We start from the raw sequence: 17,667 nt of genomic DNA, 5'->3' as shown, positions 1-17,667 counted from the left end.
AACCCAGTGCCATTGTCCTTGGCTTCTCATCAGCCCTCATTGTTCACCATGTTCAGAGAGTCCGGTTTTATCCCATGCTTTTTCAGTCATAGTCCAGCTGGCCTTGGTGAGCTCCCAATAGATCAGCCCCACTGTCTCAGTGGATCGGTGCACCCCTCGTGGTCCTGACTTCTTAGTTAAGGGAGCCACCTTAGGGTTGGCAAGAGACTTGAACCTAGGGTGACTCCCAGGAGCCCAAGGCAATGTCCCCAGTTAGTTCCTTGGGTAGCTGAGGATAGGGAACCTGAAATGACCCTATCCTATAGCAATACTGACGAATATCTTGCATATGACCATAGAACCTTCATCTAGTGATGGATGGAGATAGAGACAGAGACCCACACTGGAGCACTGGACTGAGCTCCCAAGGTCCCAATGAGAAGCTGAAGGAGGGAGAACATGAGCAAAGGGATTAATTTTTATAGAATATTTTACCTAGAAGTATACCTGTGGGCAAATGCTGAGTGAGGTAGGTTTTCATTCATAGATGAAACAAACTTTGTTTATTTATCTATTAGAATAAGATTTTCTTCTAGAAACTTTTGACAAAAGAAGTTAAAATATAGTGCTTTGGAGTTGGTTTTTCTTTTTTCTTTCATCTTCTAAGAAACTTCATATTCTGTCACCCCAACTATTCTCACCAATGGTTTCATGCAAGTGTTACATTATAGTAACTTTCACACTTATTCATTTATGAAAATAAGCACAATATAAACCAACCACATATGCTTTTCTGGGGAACCTGAATATCACAATGGTGTTTACAGCAAGTGAATAGAACAGCCCTCAATTCTGGATTTAATGGTTGGGGTTCACCTTCTTATGCTATCCAGGGTTGATGTAAAAGCAATAAGCCTTACTTTTCCCTGTCTGATTATGTCAGTTACCATTGAGCTCATTCTGTGGAATGACATAAATAAACTCCAAGTACATGGAAAGATGTATTCAAGGCATTAATATAGATAGGAATGAAATCTGGCAGATGGACGTGTTCTACTTTGCAGAGTTTGGCAAATTGAAGTATGTTCACCACACCATTGACACTTATTCAGGTTTTCAATGGGCAACTGCTTTAACTTCAGAAAAAGCTGATTCAGTAATCACTCATTTATTAGAAGTCATGGCTATCATGGGTATACCTACACAGATAAAGACAGATAATGGTCCCGCTTATGTCTCTAGAAAAATGAAACGTTTTTTTGACTATTACAATATCAAGCATGTTACAGGTATACCATACAATCCTACAGGTCAAGCAGTCATAGAAAGATCAAATAGAACTATAAAGGATATGTTGAACAAACAGAAAGGGGTGGAAAACGCCCCCAGAAATAGGTTACATAATGCTTTGTTAACCTTGAATTTTCTTAACGCTAATGAGAAGGGAACAACGGCTGCAGAAAGACATTGGATAATGGAAAAGTCTACTGAACTGAATCAACCAGTTTATTTCAAGGATGTGCTGACCTCACAATGGAAACCAGGAGATGTGCTGCATTGGGGAAGGGGTTTTGCTCTTATCTCCACAGGTGTAGTTAAAATTTGCCTTTCTACCGTGTGTTCTTCTTCATCAGAATTTAGAAATTCCTCAATCTTTTCATTTTTATTCACCATTGCCTTCTGCAATGTCTGTATCTCCTGTCCAAAATTATGTTCCAAAGCTTTCATTGAGGATTCTAAAGTATGAAGTTTGTCCAGTAGAGATAAGTTCTCATCTTTGGACATAAGTTTCAGGGCATAAACCGTGCCTTCTTGTATTGACAATCTTTCCATCAATCTATCATAAGCTTTAGACAAGATTCGATTGTCACATTCAACCGTTCTGATTCTCTCAGTTAATGTTTCAATCCCTTCAGAAACTGACTGCTGAAAAATCAGTCAGACAATTTGAATGTGAGGTAATATAATATTACAACCAAATTGAAATCTTTAATTAAATATTGTGAGCACGACAACACTTCTCTTAAACATCTTATTTGCAGTTAGGGATCATTATTACTGTACTTTGCAATGAATGAACTTTATGCCCTGGCAGTGCTGAAATATGCATGGGCAGCCCATATGTGGCTGTTCTATTGAAATTACTCATATTGGATTTCATGGTCTAAGTTGATGATGGCAACTGACCAGGTTTCTTCCTCAAGGTGGTACCAGATCTCACAGATGGTTGTGAGCCACCATGTGGTTTCTGGGAATTGAACTCAGGTCCTTTAGAAAGGCAGGCAGTGCTCATAAATGCTGAGCCATTACTGTAGCTTGCATTCTACTATCTCATCAGACTACCAAGAATCCAGGAAATCTATGTAGCTCTGGGATGTTTTTCCTTATAGTAGAGATGATTGCTTTCTCCATTGATTTGTTCTTCATGTTTGATATCTTAATACGAAGATCATATGTCCCTTCTCAATTATTGTACATCTCTTAGTCTTTAGAGATGAATTGTCACAAATTCTATTTTTCATAAACAATAATTACAAAATTGAGTTTCTTTGTAATTTCTTATGTCATCAGGGTAGGCATGATTATGGAATCACTGAAAGTGAAAGGAACTTCTAAGGTAAAAATTATTGTAAAATCATACTAATTAATAATTTGAAAACTTATACTACCTGAGTTTACTTTGACTATAGCCTCAGTTTACAGGATATATACTGTCCATATCCCTGTCTGAGCATCTGTCTTCAGGTATGGATTCCTGGAGTTCAGACACAGCAGGTACAACAGATGATGACTAATTGCTTGATATCCTGGAGATCATTACACTCAACAGAAGCCAATTAAATCAATGGCTAACAAGAAAGATAAGTATAGGATCATTAAATTAAATACATTAAAGTTACAAATAGTTCTTATATTATAAGGTAATACTAGGAGACAAGAAATTTCTGTTTCAAAATTACCAAGAGTTTTGAATACTTGGGGCTAGGGAAATGGCTTAATCAGTAAAGTCCTTGTCATAAACATGAAAACCTAGTTTGATTCTTAGCTCCCAAGTAAAAAACTTACTTAAAAAGTGTACATTAATAATTAAAGCTCTGAGGAAATGGACATGGAAAGATTCTTCTAGCTGATTTGAGAGTTCCAGGTTCAGGAAGAGGCCCTATTTAAGAAAGAATGAAAGAAAGGAAGGAAGGAAGAAAGGAAGGAAGGAAGGAAGGAAGAAACAAACAAACAAACAATGAATGAAGAAGATGCGTGATATTGCCTTGTGCCTTTCACTAGTCAATAGACACAAGTGTATACACATGTGAATACAAATACATATATATGGGATTTTTTGGTAAAAAAAATGAAGTAAGTTTCTAGAAAAGTTGGCTACTTCTTAAGCTTTTAATATTCTATGTAATGTTAATAATATCTTAGATAATTGGAAATAAAAGAATTTAATAGTCAAAACATAAGTAGATAGATGATAATTATGATAGATGCATATGTAGACAGGTGGCAGATAGATAACAGATCAGAGACACATAAATAAATAATTATATACATAGATGAAAGACGATAGATGTGATAGAATATAGACAGATGGACAAACAGACACATCAATAAATAATTTCACCCCAAAGTTTGATAAAATGTTGAAGTTCATGAAGATTTTCTATCATAATGTTGTAAGTTTAGACATCATAATTGTAACAGAATAATAGTACTTCCCACTTTTACTTTAGAAGACAAGCTATTATTAGTGGATCAAACAGAGGTTAATTTTTAAAAAATATTTACTATGCAACAAATAATCTAAAATAGCCATCTCAAAACCATGCAGAGGCCGTTACTTAAAGTCATGACTCTGGATCAGAGCCATTTTCTTTTCTTATCATTCTTAGCTAGGACTTATCACCTTATGAATCCAGTATTACCCTTCAAGCAAACTGCCCATTTACCAGGAGACAAAGACTAAAAAGGTCAAATTTGAAAGTCATACTATGATAGAAATCTTTAAAATGTTTAATTATTCCCAAACTTGGATTTTAAAGCAATTATTTAAATTTATGTGTGTGTCTACTTGTTTGTGTCTACAGTGTAAGTGTTGTTGTTCTCAGAGGCCAAATGATGATATCAAGGGTCCCTAGAACTGTAGTTTTAGCCAGGTATGAGCCTTGATGTGGGTGCTGGAGTGGCATCTGAACTCTCTGCATGAGGATTAAGTGGTCTTAATCACTGAGCAATTCCCAGAGCTCCAAAAAGAGATTTTAACTAATAATAAATTCTTACTGTTGATAAGAATATCAGTGTATCTTCTATTTTAAGTAAACTTAAATTTAATATATGAAGGTTGACTCATTGATTTAATGGAGAAACATAGAAAGAGAAGGGAAAGTCTGTCGAGATTGAGTTAATAAGTTAAATGGACACACACAAAGAAAGAATTTATAGAGCAGACATGGAACTCAATGGACTTTGCTGACTGGCACTTTCAGAAGCTAGGCTGCCACCCATCCATAGTGACTTAGACACCAGCCTTATATTTGAGTGCTGATAGGACAGCTGTGAATTCTTTCAGTTCCAATCAGGAAAATGTCCAGGTTGAAACGTCTATCCTAGGGATAGAGACACAACAAGTAGTCAGAAGACATGCTTGATTATTCAGATATTTTATTGGGAGGGTAGGGAAGGAGTTATGGATAAAACATTTGCCCAAATTATTTGTTATACAGTTGTTATGCAACTATTCCCTCTAAATTGAAACATTCCCTCCTGGAGGCAAAAGGGTGATTGGTAAGACTAAGGAAGGAGTGTAATAGAAAAGGTTCAGGAAGTAAAAGAAAATTAAAAGGCTCAGTAACTTCCTCAAAGTTACAAGATTTGCAAGGACCATGTCTAAACTTATATGCTGGGTAATGAATGATGGGAATAGATTTAAAAAAAAAAGCTGAAGAGAGCTCTTGGGGATGCAGCTTTCCTGAGTAATCACCACCACTGGAATGGGTTTTATGGCAATACAGCTGCCTTTAAGTCACCTATGCACTAGTAAGAAACCTTCATCCATATTCCTGGAAATAGCATAAATAAGCTTATTGGTTTGTTAAATTATTATTGAGTAGAAACCACTTCTTTGGCTGGTTATTGGTGCCCTATCTGGAATGAAAACATATTTGCTCGCATGTCCCCTGGAAGAGCCACACAGTAAGTACAAATGTGATAATTACCATAGAAAAGCACTCAAAGCATTCCCAGATTGCTTTCAGAGTCCTGCTTTGTCTGCATTTGGCCTTCTTATCTGGAAGAGAAATCTCACATTTTAGAAGTATAGCATATGGCCATCCCTTTGCCTGTGAAATGGCATTTCACTGAATTCTATGAATGTAAACTTTATGAATACTGAATGCATACTCTGCTGCTATATTGTCTAAACATAACGTTCATGTTCTTAGCTCATGTGTTCCTATCAGATTTCAATTTTATTTTTATAACTTTTTATAATGTACAAATATTTTTATGTACATGTTATAGTCTAGTTTTTATGAGTGGCATACATATCCATACCCTCCCACAACTTAAATTGCACCTTATTTGTTTTTAATATACTCAGGTAAGTTCGTATTTTCATTTTTGTGTGCATAAAAGAAATCTTTCCAACTTTTTCTATTTGATAAATAACACTTTGTTTCTCACATTAGTTTCACAAAATACCATGTCATTTAGTATATTCACTTAGCTTAGAGTTATGGCAAAGTTATATATCAATATTCATCACATTTTTCATATATGTAAAATGATTCCCTAAAATATAGGATGAATTATCTTTTAAAAATACTTCTATTAATATTTTTAATTATGTACATTGTTGTGGGAACTCCTTCAACAAATAGCCTTAAAGATACCAGCCCACTTGGTCATGATCTCTTATACTATAAATGCAGCCATAAGGTTTATGTGCTCTCTCTCAACTAGTGGGTCAAATTCCCTTTCTCTATTCATGCAGAGGACTGTGATCAGTGAGTCTAACCCTAAATAAAAAACCCTTTATTTTACTCAATTCTGACCTACTGTGGGATTACTTTGTAGAGTCCATCTTCAGCTGGTGCCTTTGTATATCCAAACTCCATGCCTACCAGAACTGCCCTAAAATGCCCAAAAGGTCCATGGCCCATAAGGTCTCCCACCCTCACCTGCCTGGCTTGATTTCACCTACTAAATGGTTTGTTTTGTTTTGTTTTTGCCAAAACCCCAACATGACAGAGTTATTGTGCAGCTACTTGCAAAGATTCCAGTTTGTGTTCCATACTTTGCAAGCTCTGAGTTCCTTGATATTCTGGCCACCAAAAACTCTCTCTGTATGTGGAATTACTCTTAATTTGTCAAGCAAAGTACATTTGTCAGTATTTAAGCAGGCACCAATATGGAAATGAGTGGGACTGTTTATGCAGCTGATGATCATGTTTCACCAATGCTGGTCATATCTCTCTGTCAGGTGGCTGCAACCATGGCAGCTGCTGGCCAATAAAGATTATTACATCTAAAACACTTAAGTCTCACAATGGAGGTAACTTTATTTGGTTAATAAATAAATCAGTAAACCTGAAAATTATATAATTGCAGACAATATCACCATATAGGAATTTAACAACCTTTTTGCTTATACAGGGATGGTATTCTGCAAGGCTTATGCTTATAGCAGCCATTCAGGGTGTACAAGAACACAAAACAACTAACAAACCTTAAGAGGTACCAACAGTCCTACCTTTAAAATGGTTAACTGAGGAACCAATATGGTTTGAAAAATAGCCTTTAACAGAAGAGAAACTACAGGCTTTATAACAGCTGGTACAAGAGCAAGTAGATGCTCACTATTTTGAAGAATCAACCAATCCTTGGTATTCTCCTGTATTTTATGTTAAAAAGAAATCTGGAAAATGGAGAGTGATAACAGATCTAAGAGCTGTCAACAATTCAACCTATGTGCCCTCTACAATCTGGAATTCCTTTTCCTTCCCTATTGTCTAAAGTATGACCTCTTATAATTATTGATTTGAGAGATTATTTCTTCACTACACCCTTACAAAAAAGAGGACATGAACCAAAAGCTATGGAGAAACCCTAAAAAATCAAAATTTTCGAAAATCAAAAAAAAAAAAGGGACAGAAAAAATTTGCCTCCACAGTGCCTATTTATAATACTCAGCTGACTAGGAGATATCAATGGACTGTCTTCCCACAGGAATGTTCAATATCCTCACCCTGTGCTAATACTTTGTAAGTCAACTATTGGAAATTAACAACTTACTAAACCTATAATTTACCATTACATGGATGACACTTTGCTATCTGATTGAAATATAGATACATTAGAAAGAAGTAAAGAAACTTTTGCCTAAATGGGTATTCCAACTTGCCCCAAAAACATACAAAGAGGAGATTCATAAATTACCTAGGATATAAAATAGACTTACAGAAAATTAGAACACAAAAAGTTAAAATTAGGAGAGACTGTAGACTCTTAATGACTTTCAAGGATTGCTAGGAGACATTTCTAATCTATGACCTGCTGTTGGGATAACACCTGATCTAAAAGACTTTTAAACAAAATCTTAGATAGTGACAGAGACTTAAATAGTCCTAGAGAATTAACAGTTGATGCTGAGAAATAATTAACTTTGGTTGAAGAGAAATTTTGTTTGAAGAGGAACATACAGATAGGGTGGATTCACACTTAACTGCATCCTAGTAATTTTGCCTTTCAGAATTTCCCCTACAGCAATTTTAATACAGAAGTGTAAACTGCTTTTGGGGTGGGTTACTCAGTCTAGGGGTTGTAACCCACCCTGCAGTTCAGTTATTCCAGGGTCCTGGAGAGACACTATCTGGAAGATATGAGCTAGGAGACAAAAAGAAGGCTAAGCTGGGGTTCCTGTCAAAGCCTCTGTTTATTAGAGATGGGGTACAGCTTATATAGGGTAAGGAGTTGGGGGGTGGGCACAGGGTCCTGGGCTCTTGCAGCATGGTTCATGTTGGTCATGTGGTTCACATTGGTCACATAGCCAGGAGGTCACAACTAGGAGTTGACACACTTAGTTCTCTAGATAGTTTGGAATGTGGGGTGGGTTCCGCTAACAGATAGCTCTCCATTAACAGCCAATTTGGGTGTGGGGTAGGCTCTGTCAATATAACAATTCTTAACACACTTATGGGTGTGGTGTTCTCTGCAGACTCCCCAGGGTGATGGTTCCTGCAATAATTTTAGGAGGAAATTGGCTCCTGACACAGAAGGAAGATATTATTTTAGAATTGATCTTTTTACACATAAACTAAGTAAAAAATTAAAAACCTTTGTGGAAAATATCTCTGAATTAATTATAAAAGGAAATTGAGACTTTGTCAAATAACAGAAATAGACCCAGCAGAGATCATAATGCCTTTTACTACTGATGAAATTAAAATGTTATGAGAAGACAATGAATCCTATCAAAGGGCTTGGGCTAAGTTTTAGGAGAGATTAATAAAAATTATCTCAAAATTGACAGAATTAGCCTTATAAGGAAAACTACATAGATCCTTTCCCACATTGTAGAAGACACACCAATAACTTACTCACACTAATACTAATAGTGAATGATAGAGTTAATACTTGTGAGTTATTATTTACAGACAATTTACATTGATATAGATTTTTTTCATATTGTTACAAATTCTATTAGCTTATTGAATATGTTCCTATTTTCAGCTACAATATTTGTATACCTAGTCAAAGTTATTTTGTCATATTGTAGGTATACATGCTTCTACCTCTGCTTCATACATTTTGTATATTGATACAATTTTAGGATATATTTATAATCTTGCAATATACATTTCTATGTTTGATCAAGATACTTAAACACTGTTTACATTTTTAGGTGATTGTCATCATTTGCTGTACAGTTGTTTAAAGATTATTTAATATTCTAATATGTGGCCTTACTCCTTAAGCTATATAGATATTACAAATTATAGGTCAATGGTTATACATGTTTGTCCCACTTATAGTTAGACTAGTCAGGCTCTTTAGATACATAGATATTGTATTACATATAGCTAGGTAATCTTCAACCACCTCAAAGAACTGTAGAATATGGCTTTTAAAGAACATAGGATTCTGTTGAAGTGAGACACGATTGCTCCTGGCAGCACCAATCTATTCCTTATAGAATGTTGGGCATTGAAGACATTGCTCTGGGAGTTGTTTTCTTCTTGATAAAACTGGCCTTTGGGCAATGAATTGCTCATGCCTTGACCACTGACAAAATGCACAGTGTCCAGACAAGATAAGCAGAATACAAAAGAAAAGACTGTTAAACTTTGCTAAGACAGAGTAAAATGGTGCTGAAGATTTTTCTCCCTCTGAAAATCATCTGCCTTTAGGCCTTATCCAAAGTTAGCTCCTCCAACCTTGCAAATGAGACTTTGGTTAATTGCCCAGATAGCCAGTTTTCTCTGTCATTTTGGAAGTTGCCTGATTGTACTTCCTATTTACTCAAGTAATATTTTTCCTTTCTCAGGTCTTCAATGGGGTTGAAGACTAGCTAGTTGCAGTTACTTTCTTCTCATGACTTGGCAAGCCATTTCTAATTTAAGACTTAGACTCCTTAGGAGTATAACATTTAGCATATGTTTCTTGCTTGATATTTTTTATGCTGGCTGTAATTCTAATTTTTATACTGATATTTGTTCTTTTTGTATATAGTTTTGCATTAGGCTTAGAACTCTCTTATTTAGACAAAAGTGGGAGGTGCTGTGGGAACTTTTTCAGCCTTAAGACCTTTAAGACACCAGCCCATTTGGTGTGGTCTTTTGTACTATAAATGCAGTTGTACAACTTGCTCCCCCCCTTTCTCTTTCTGATGCTGAATGTGGTTCCTCATCCACATTTGTGCAGTGGGCAAATGTGAACATCTGTGCAGTGAACATCTGTGAGTGAGAGTTTAGTCCTAAATAAAGAACCCTTTATTATATTCAATTCTGAGCTAGTATGGGATTACTTTATAGTTTCCACCTTCAGTATATGTATTCCTGTGTCTGTGGGAGAGAATACCACCAAGGTACTGTTACCTGTGGAGGCCCAAAGAGGGCATTGTATCCACTGTATCTTAAGTCACAGGTCGTTGTGACCCACCTGGTATTGGTTATAAGAATCTAACATAGGTCCTCTGGAAAGCAGCAGTGCTCCTGACTTCTGATGTTTGTCTCCTGCAACAAGTAAAGAATTTAAAATGAGTACATCCACCTTTTTGAATGATTTGCATATACTTATTCCTAGTTCAAATTACTGACCAATCATGCATGAATAGTAGGATCAAAAGAAATCCATACACTGCAGCAAACATCATGTGTAAATCTGTTTATTAGTTTGTTTCATGAAAGCAGTGTTCAAAATAGGTGGGGCATCCTATCAGATATTCCCATGATGTAACTTTGAATTAAAAGAACTTAAGGTTAATTAAATGATACAAAGAAAAATCCTGTCTCTTTATTAAGTTTTTATTCCCTATGTAAGCTAATGAAAACCCAAAATGTAATCAAAATTTTAAACTAATAGTTGAGATGTTCAAGTTTGAAGGAATTTTTTTCCTTTTCCTTCAAGTTTATTTTACATGTGTTTGTCCTTGTGTGTGAATGGGTGTGCACACATATGCATGTATGCTTGTGTGTATGCACATATGAGTACATTACCAATAGAGGTCAAAGAGGGGTGTGTGATCCCATGGAAATGGAGTAACCAGCTGTTGTGAGCTTCAGGAGACCAGAGTTGGTGAATGTGCCAGAGCAGCAAAGAGATCTTAACCAGTCATTTCCCTAGTCTTTGATTTTATTCTAAATTCCTGAATGTTTTGAGTCATTTATTCTTTTATAAATTCTGCTTTTTTAAATTATTATGTTTAGAAACCCCCATTTGAAGGCAAACTTAACTATTCTAGACTCAGAATTTATTTTAATTAAAAAATTTACTTTTCATTTTACATACCAACACCAATTATCCCTTCCCCCTCTCCCTCCCCCACCCAATTTTCTTCCCATAGGTGATAGACTTCCTTGGGGAATCAACAAGATATGGCCTCTAAGTTCTAGATTCAGAAATTTTAAAACAAAGATTTATCTTTGTAAAAAATTATTTGTTTCCAAACAAACTCATTAATCAAATGTTTTCTAATGGGAGATACTTTCTTCTCTATTTAAGAAATTACTTCAAACCAATTAAAATATTAAAATGCAATTTAAGATGTCTATTGCCTGGAATCAGTGTCCCATAAATGCATTTTATTTTATTTATTCAGAAGATTTATATCTTGTTTACTACCTCTCTTTTTCACAGCACTGACTTGGTTGAAAACTATGACCTTCGTACATTTATTTTGCAGCTCTGACAGTAGTCTTCAGTATATGATGGTAAGAATATATACACAAACAAAAGCATACCTTAGACTGTAAGAAAGGATATCATACTTGAAGCACGATTAATAAAAACTAAGGGCTGGAGATAAAGGTATGCACCACTGGAATTAAAGGCATGCACCACCTGATTTCTATGGCAAATAGTGTGGCTACTGGGATTAACGGTTTGTATTCCTGTGGCTTCTGGGATCAAAGGTGTTTGTTACTATAACTCGGTCTGTAAGGCTGACCATTAGGACTGTTTTACTCTCAGGTCTTCAGGCAGTATTTATTTATTAAAAGGCAACTGAAATGCTGCTACAGTACTTATACAGACTATTTTGAAAGGAATTCTTTTTCTACCATAACATTGTTTTGACATTTATTTGTGATTACATATTTACATGCCATGTATTCAGAATTATTTTCTAGTGTTTCTCTAGTGCATAAAAATCAGTATATTTCCTCAGTGCTTTTATTTCAATAATGAAAATATTTTGTATATTATGTTATTCACTTGGATTATATATTCTCTGTACTAACACCCCAAATATATTACTAGTTATAAGTACTGACACAAGTGTTTTCAAATATTTATGCTCTGGATGGTGGAGTCTGATTTATGTCACACTACAAACAAATCTCTAAAAGCCCTTGTACTAGCACACTTGGGTATAAATAAATTGGTCATCTTCATAGGTCAGAATTAGTAACTGAAGGCTTTGTGAATAATATTTTCTGATTCCAATTTGAACATATCATAATTTTTTAAATTGAACCAGGACTATTAATCTCTCTGGTTACTTTCTGACCACCTAGTGAAAGCAAATAAGCCTCTACCTGCAGGATACACACTGATAAGAGAACTTGTAGTTGAAGCATGCATTATAAAACATTGTTGAGCATAAAAGATGTATTTCAGAAATATTAAAAAGAAGTTAAAACACATAAAGAAAATTTGTATAATTAACACCTTTTGAGAATTGATGAGATTATACAGTGCCATTGAGCCTTGAGGACCTGGATTCCATCCCCTGGATGGAAAAGTACAGGGAGAAAACTGAGGCAACTTGACACCTGACTGCCACATTCGTGGAACACACACACACAAACACACACAAACACACACACACACACACACACACACACACACACAATAAAATTAAAATCTTGTAAAAAGATTGCAAAACAACCAAGTCAAAACATTCAAGGCTTTGCTAAAAGATAGTTGACCTTCAACACAATCAAATCATTTTATGTAAATAATTCAATTTTTAATTGATTTACTTAATTAGGGAGTATGCTTATGTATGCATGTAAAATTCATGACACATGTGCAGATCTGATAACTTTTGGAAGTTAGATTTCTTCTATACTGTGGGTCCCAAAGACTTATTTTATGTTCTCTAGTTTGGCTCCAAGTGCTTTTACTCATTGAGCCACCTCACCAATCCTAATTTAATGATCTATTCAGAGAATGCATATACGCAAAGCTATCAATGTATATAATTTATAATATTTGAATCATCTCAGAAAGAAGTCAGCACTCTTCAGCTACACTCTCTGGCAAACATTAAATTTCATTCTCTATGTGAATGTGGCCATTGTTGGCCTCTGTATCTCAGATTAATAGTCCAAGAGTTACACATGCTATAAACTACAGACTATATACTGTGTACTAAAGCATGGATTTCATTGATTTTACAGAACAGAGTAAAATCACATTGTTTGAAAACACCACATTAATCCAGTTCTCATTGTTTTGTTCATTTCAGTCAGTTTCAGCTTTGCTCAAGAAGAACGGAAGAGGATGCTGGACTCCCTAGAGCTATAGTGTGGAAATCACAAACAGGTCTGCCATAAGAGTTGCAAGTACTCTTAACAACTGATTCATCTCTTTGGTCTTTTTGAGAGACAATATTTAGTTTTAAGTAAAAACTCAAAAAAAAAAGCTGGCTGTCATGTTGCTGTTAAATTTACACAAAGGTGATGAGTTTCATCTTGCAATATAAAAATGTAAATGACAAGGCTTTGATTGAGTTGCTTTCAGATATATTGCATATGAAAGAAGCCTGTAAAATTAGTAGAAAATTTTATCTGTGGGTATGCAATTGATCTGGATATTGAAGGCAAAAATCCCATGTGTTACAAGGATCAACTCTCTACCCAGTATCATTGCTGTTTCTGTGATATGCATGAAAAGCAGATTAGTAAGCCACTCCGATTGAAGGGCCTAAAATATATCACAGAGGGCTGGGACACACATATCAACAGATTGATCAGCTTAACTTATGTTAGAGAGTGTTTAGAAACACGTATCATCAGACTGATGGCAGGGAAGACAGTTCTTATGCTCATGGATTCTCTGTGACCTGAAGAAACTCTTCTTCCTTACGTTGCTTTTCTCTGCTATGTTCTCACTGCAAAGAGAAAGGTAAACAAATACAATATGTTTATAGAAATTCTTTTACATATGAAAAGATGAATATAAGAAAAGTTAGTTATATGAGTGGATAGGACATATATTTAGAAACACAGGATATCAACAATAAATTATTTAAAGGATAGTCAAAAGAAAACAGCAGCCTTTGCAACATCCAGGAGCATACTGTGACTGTGTCATATTAGCTACCCTCCTGGCCTGTGACAGGGTTCTATTGCTGCTTCCGAATTTCATGTAGTTTCTCAATTCAAAGATTTTTGTCATACAAGTTTCTAGAGATGAAGTCAAACATTTTTCTCTTTTCTGTCTTTAGCTGACCTATTGAATAAATGTGTCATAATTTATTCATCATATCATCAAAATTTCTCAAATTATTTTGAGATGTGAGAATCTGACCACATTTCTTTCATGTATGAACTTTACATTTTCAAAAGACACTTTGATATCTTGAACAGTGATTGCTCTCACATATTCTGAATTACAGGCGACTCAGTGACAAAACTGCCAGCTCCCAGGGTTCCTAGGCACATCAAGTGGGCTAATGGCTCCCTCGTTGTCTGTTCTCCTCTGCTTTTGTGCTGTAGGAGGTACCTAATTTATTTTTTTTAGCTTTCCTGCGGTCTTCTTGTCTTTTTGCTAAAGTGTTAGAGTTAATATGATTTAATATTTGCAAATACATTGAGATTTTATCACAGTTGTTCAAACCTTCTCTAGCACTTTTAATTTAAAAAATTACTAAATGCTGACCCAGTGATTCAGGTGCCTGTTTTTCTTTTTGTAGCATAGTTATTCTTGTCACTCAAAGATGTGATGGAATTCTCTGGAAAGCCTAAGGCAAGTAATGACCACGTCTCAACTAGGCCAAAATAGAAATGTGTGTGTTGTCTATTGTTCACAGTTCTAGAAGGTTTGGGACCTGTGAGAATGGAGCCAATAGATAGAGGAGGCACTTGAGTAAAGTATACAATCACAAGGACAATCACAAGGAGAAAAGAAGCAAGAGCCAAAGATACATTTTTTTCCATAGAGGCATATAAACAACGCTAACTAGTTATTATGAATAATCTGAAGTAAACTCACTTCTATCTGCTACACCTGGGAAGAGCATGAGACCACATTCAAGGACAACTCTGTGTTTTGAAGAAACTAAGGTCACAAGACTCTTGTCTTGTTTTCTTGGAGTTTTCTGATGAGCATTCAAAATTATCCCCATGCAGCTCAACTTCTGAACAGTATTTTTTTGACGGTTTATGTTTCATTTCCTGATACTGTGATAAAAAGACTCTGGCCATAGCTATTCCAGGTCACAGTCAATCATTGTGGGGAATCACAGCAGCAGGATCTTAAAGTAGCTAATCACATCAATTCCACAGTAATGAGACAAAAGTAAATTAAAAACAGTAAGATTAAAAGAATACTCAAATAAAGGAAAGATCCCACAAATGGATCATGACGTGTGTACTGCATTAGCCAATTACTTGGCATGGGATTTGTCCCTTTTTTTTTCTTTCTCTTTTCCTTTTTTTTTTCATTATGAGGAAGAGACAGACAGAAAGAACTTGACTTAAGGTAGGTAGTGAAGTGTGAAAAATCTTGGTAGAGTTGTGAGATAAGAAAGAGCATGAACAAAATATGTTCTACTAAAATGTTTTAATATAAAATACAGCAGAAAGAAATGCATATGCATGTATATGTTCAGCTTACTTCCTTCTTGTTATCTATTCCAGGAGCCAGAAATTGATTGTGCCCATATTCAGGGTGATCTTCTCACATCAATGAAGCAGAAGACAATTCCTTTTCAGGAATGGCCACAAGAAAACCTAGATAATTTCTTACTGAATTTCCCTTCTTGGGTGATTCTAAATTCTCAGCTGTCAGTTGGACAAATTAAACAAAGAGTCACACACCAATTTCTGGGTACAAGAAAGATTCTAAAAATCTATAATGGTTAAAATTAGGTAACTGCGTATGGAAAACTCTGTAGAAAGGAAATCCATTACTCTGTTCTTCTCTGTAGCTTTTATCTCATGGCAAAGGGTTTATAATTCATGTTTTGGTATTTATAGAACATCTTGTATCCATAATCTCTCTAAGACTTTGCTATTACTTAGCATGCATGTTACTTTACTGATGGTACTATGTAAGAAACTCAGCCTACTCCACACCTAATTGCCCCATAAGTGCTACTATCATTTCAGGTATAGGATTTTGATGAGCTTGTGTATATCATACAGTAACTATGCTGCAATCAACTTATTACACATTTTTTATTCTTCTAGTACAGTGGTTGAACACTGTAGCATTTAGTGTTTTAATACTAATTTAAATTTTTGTTTTTGTTGGCCTGATGCTAGTCTTTCTGACCAGAGTGATATAGAAACTCATGTCTGCTTTAGTTTGCATTTACCCAATGGCTGAAGGATGCTGAATACTGCTAAAGGGGTTAGAGAGACCTATGTAGGCTCAACTGGTGATCTAGAATCCTACTGTATGTGCTGCATCATAATGAAGAAGGGCCTTCTGTTTTGTGTTGATTTCATTGGTTAAATAAAGAAACTGCCTTGGCCTTTTGATAGGACAGAAAATTAGGTAGGCAGAGTAGACAGAACAGGATGCTGGGTAGAAGGCAGTGTGGCAGACACCATGGCTCTCCAGCCTGAGATGGATGTGGGCTAGAATCTTGCCAGTAAGCCACAGTCATGTGGTGATACACAGATTTCTTAGAAATGGGTTACTTAAGATGTGAGAGTTAGCCAAGAAGAGGCTAGAGATAATAGGCCAGGCAGTGTTTTAAATGAATACAGTTTCCATGTAATTATTTTGGGTAAAGCCAGCTGGGTGCCGGGACACGGCCCATTTGCCTCAACACTACAGCAGCACACAAACATGGTATTTGCCACACACTATACATTATAATTCCAGAGGTTTAACTTCTGTATTTGTTTACTGGTGTCTAGCACAATATACACTAGAAAGTAGGTGTTCAATGGCCGTATAACTGTTGTACTTAAAAAAAATGTGGATTACTCTTATTCAAAGAGCTGAAACACAGAAGAGCCATTCAGGAATGGTTTTGTGAATAGATAAACAGCTAAAAATACAGTCTATTACATTTTCTTAGTCCTAACAAATATCCCATCATGGAAACACCACTGATCAATGGTGCAAGTGAGGCACTGCACTTCGAAACCAAGGGTCAGCAGTGTGTGGAGATTCCAATTTCACTCACAGGTGATGAGTATGGACTGATTGACAGGCTCAGGGAGCCACTTATAAACTGCAGCAGAATTCATCCATCAGAGTCACCCTGTGCAGACATTCAAAGGTATTTCATTTGAGTGAATGAAGGGAGTGATTTAGTGCAAAAGATTTTTCATTCTCTTTCTTATTTGAAACTGCCAATTCATTATAACACCTATCTATGGACATGCTTATTCAATAATGTATTTTGGTTTGTTTTAATCAGCCCCTCAGAACTCTGTCTTAGAGGTTATACCCTCTCAACTTCTGGAATAAGAGTTCCATACTCACCCCATACACTATAGCTTCCTTATTCAAAGAAGTTTACCAGGAAAAAATGTGGGCCTTTTCTTACATTTTCATAAAGGGATCTCATGGAATCTTAGTTTATTTCACCTAGGTAAGAAATAATTTTAGACTCTAACAATGTACCTTGCATTAAAAGTTTATCATTTTCTACTTAAGGAAAATCTGACTTTAAATTATTCACATAGCAATTCACATAGCAAGATATATTTCATATACATGAAAACAAAACTTAATATATGTGAGCTGCATTGACATCATGAACTTTTTATTTTGTGCATGTACATA

This window comes from Microtus ochrogaster, chromosome 6, assembly GCF_000317375.1.
Source record: "Microtus ochrogaster isolate Prairie Vole_2 chromosome 6, MicOch1.0, whole genome shotgun sequence".
In the NCBI taxonomy this organism is placed as follows: domain Eukaryota; kingdom Metazoa; phylum Chordata; class Mammalia; order Rodentia; family Cricetidae; genus Microtus; species Microtus ochrogaster.
This window is presented reverse-complemented; position numbering follows the sequence as displayed.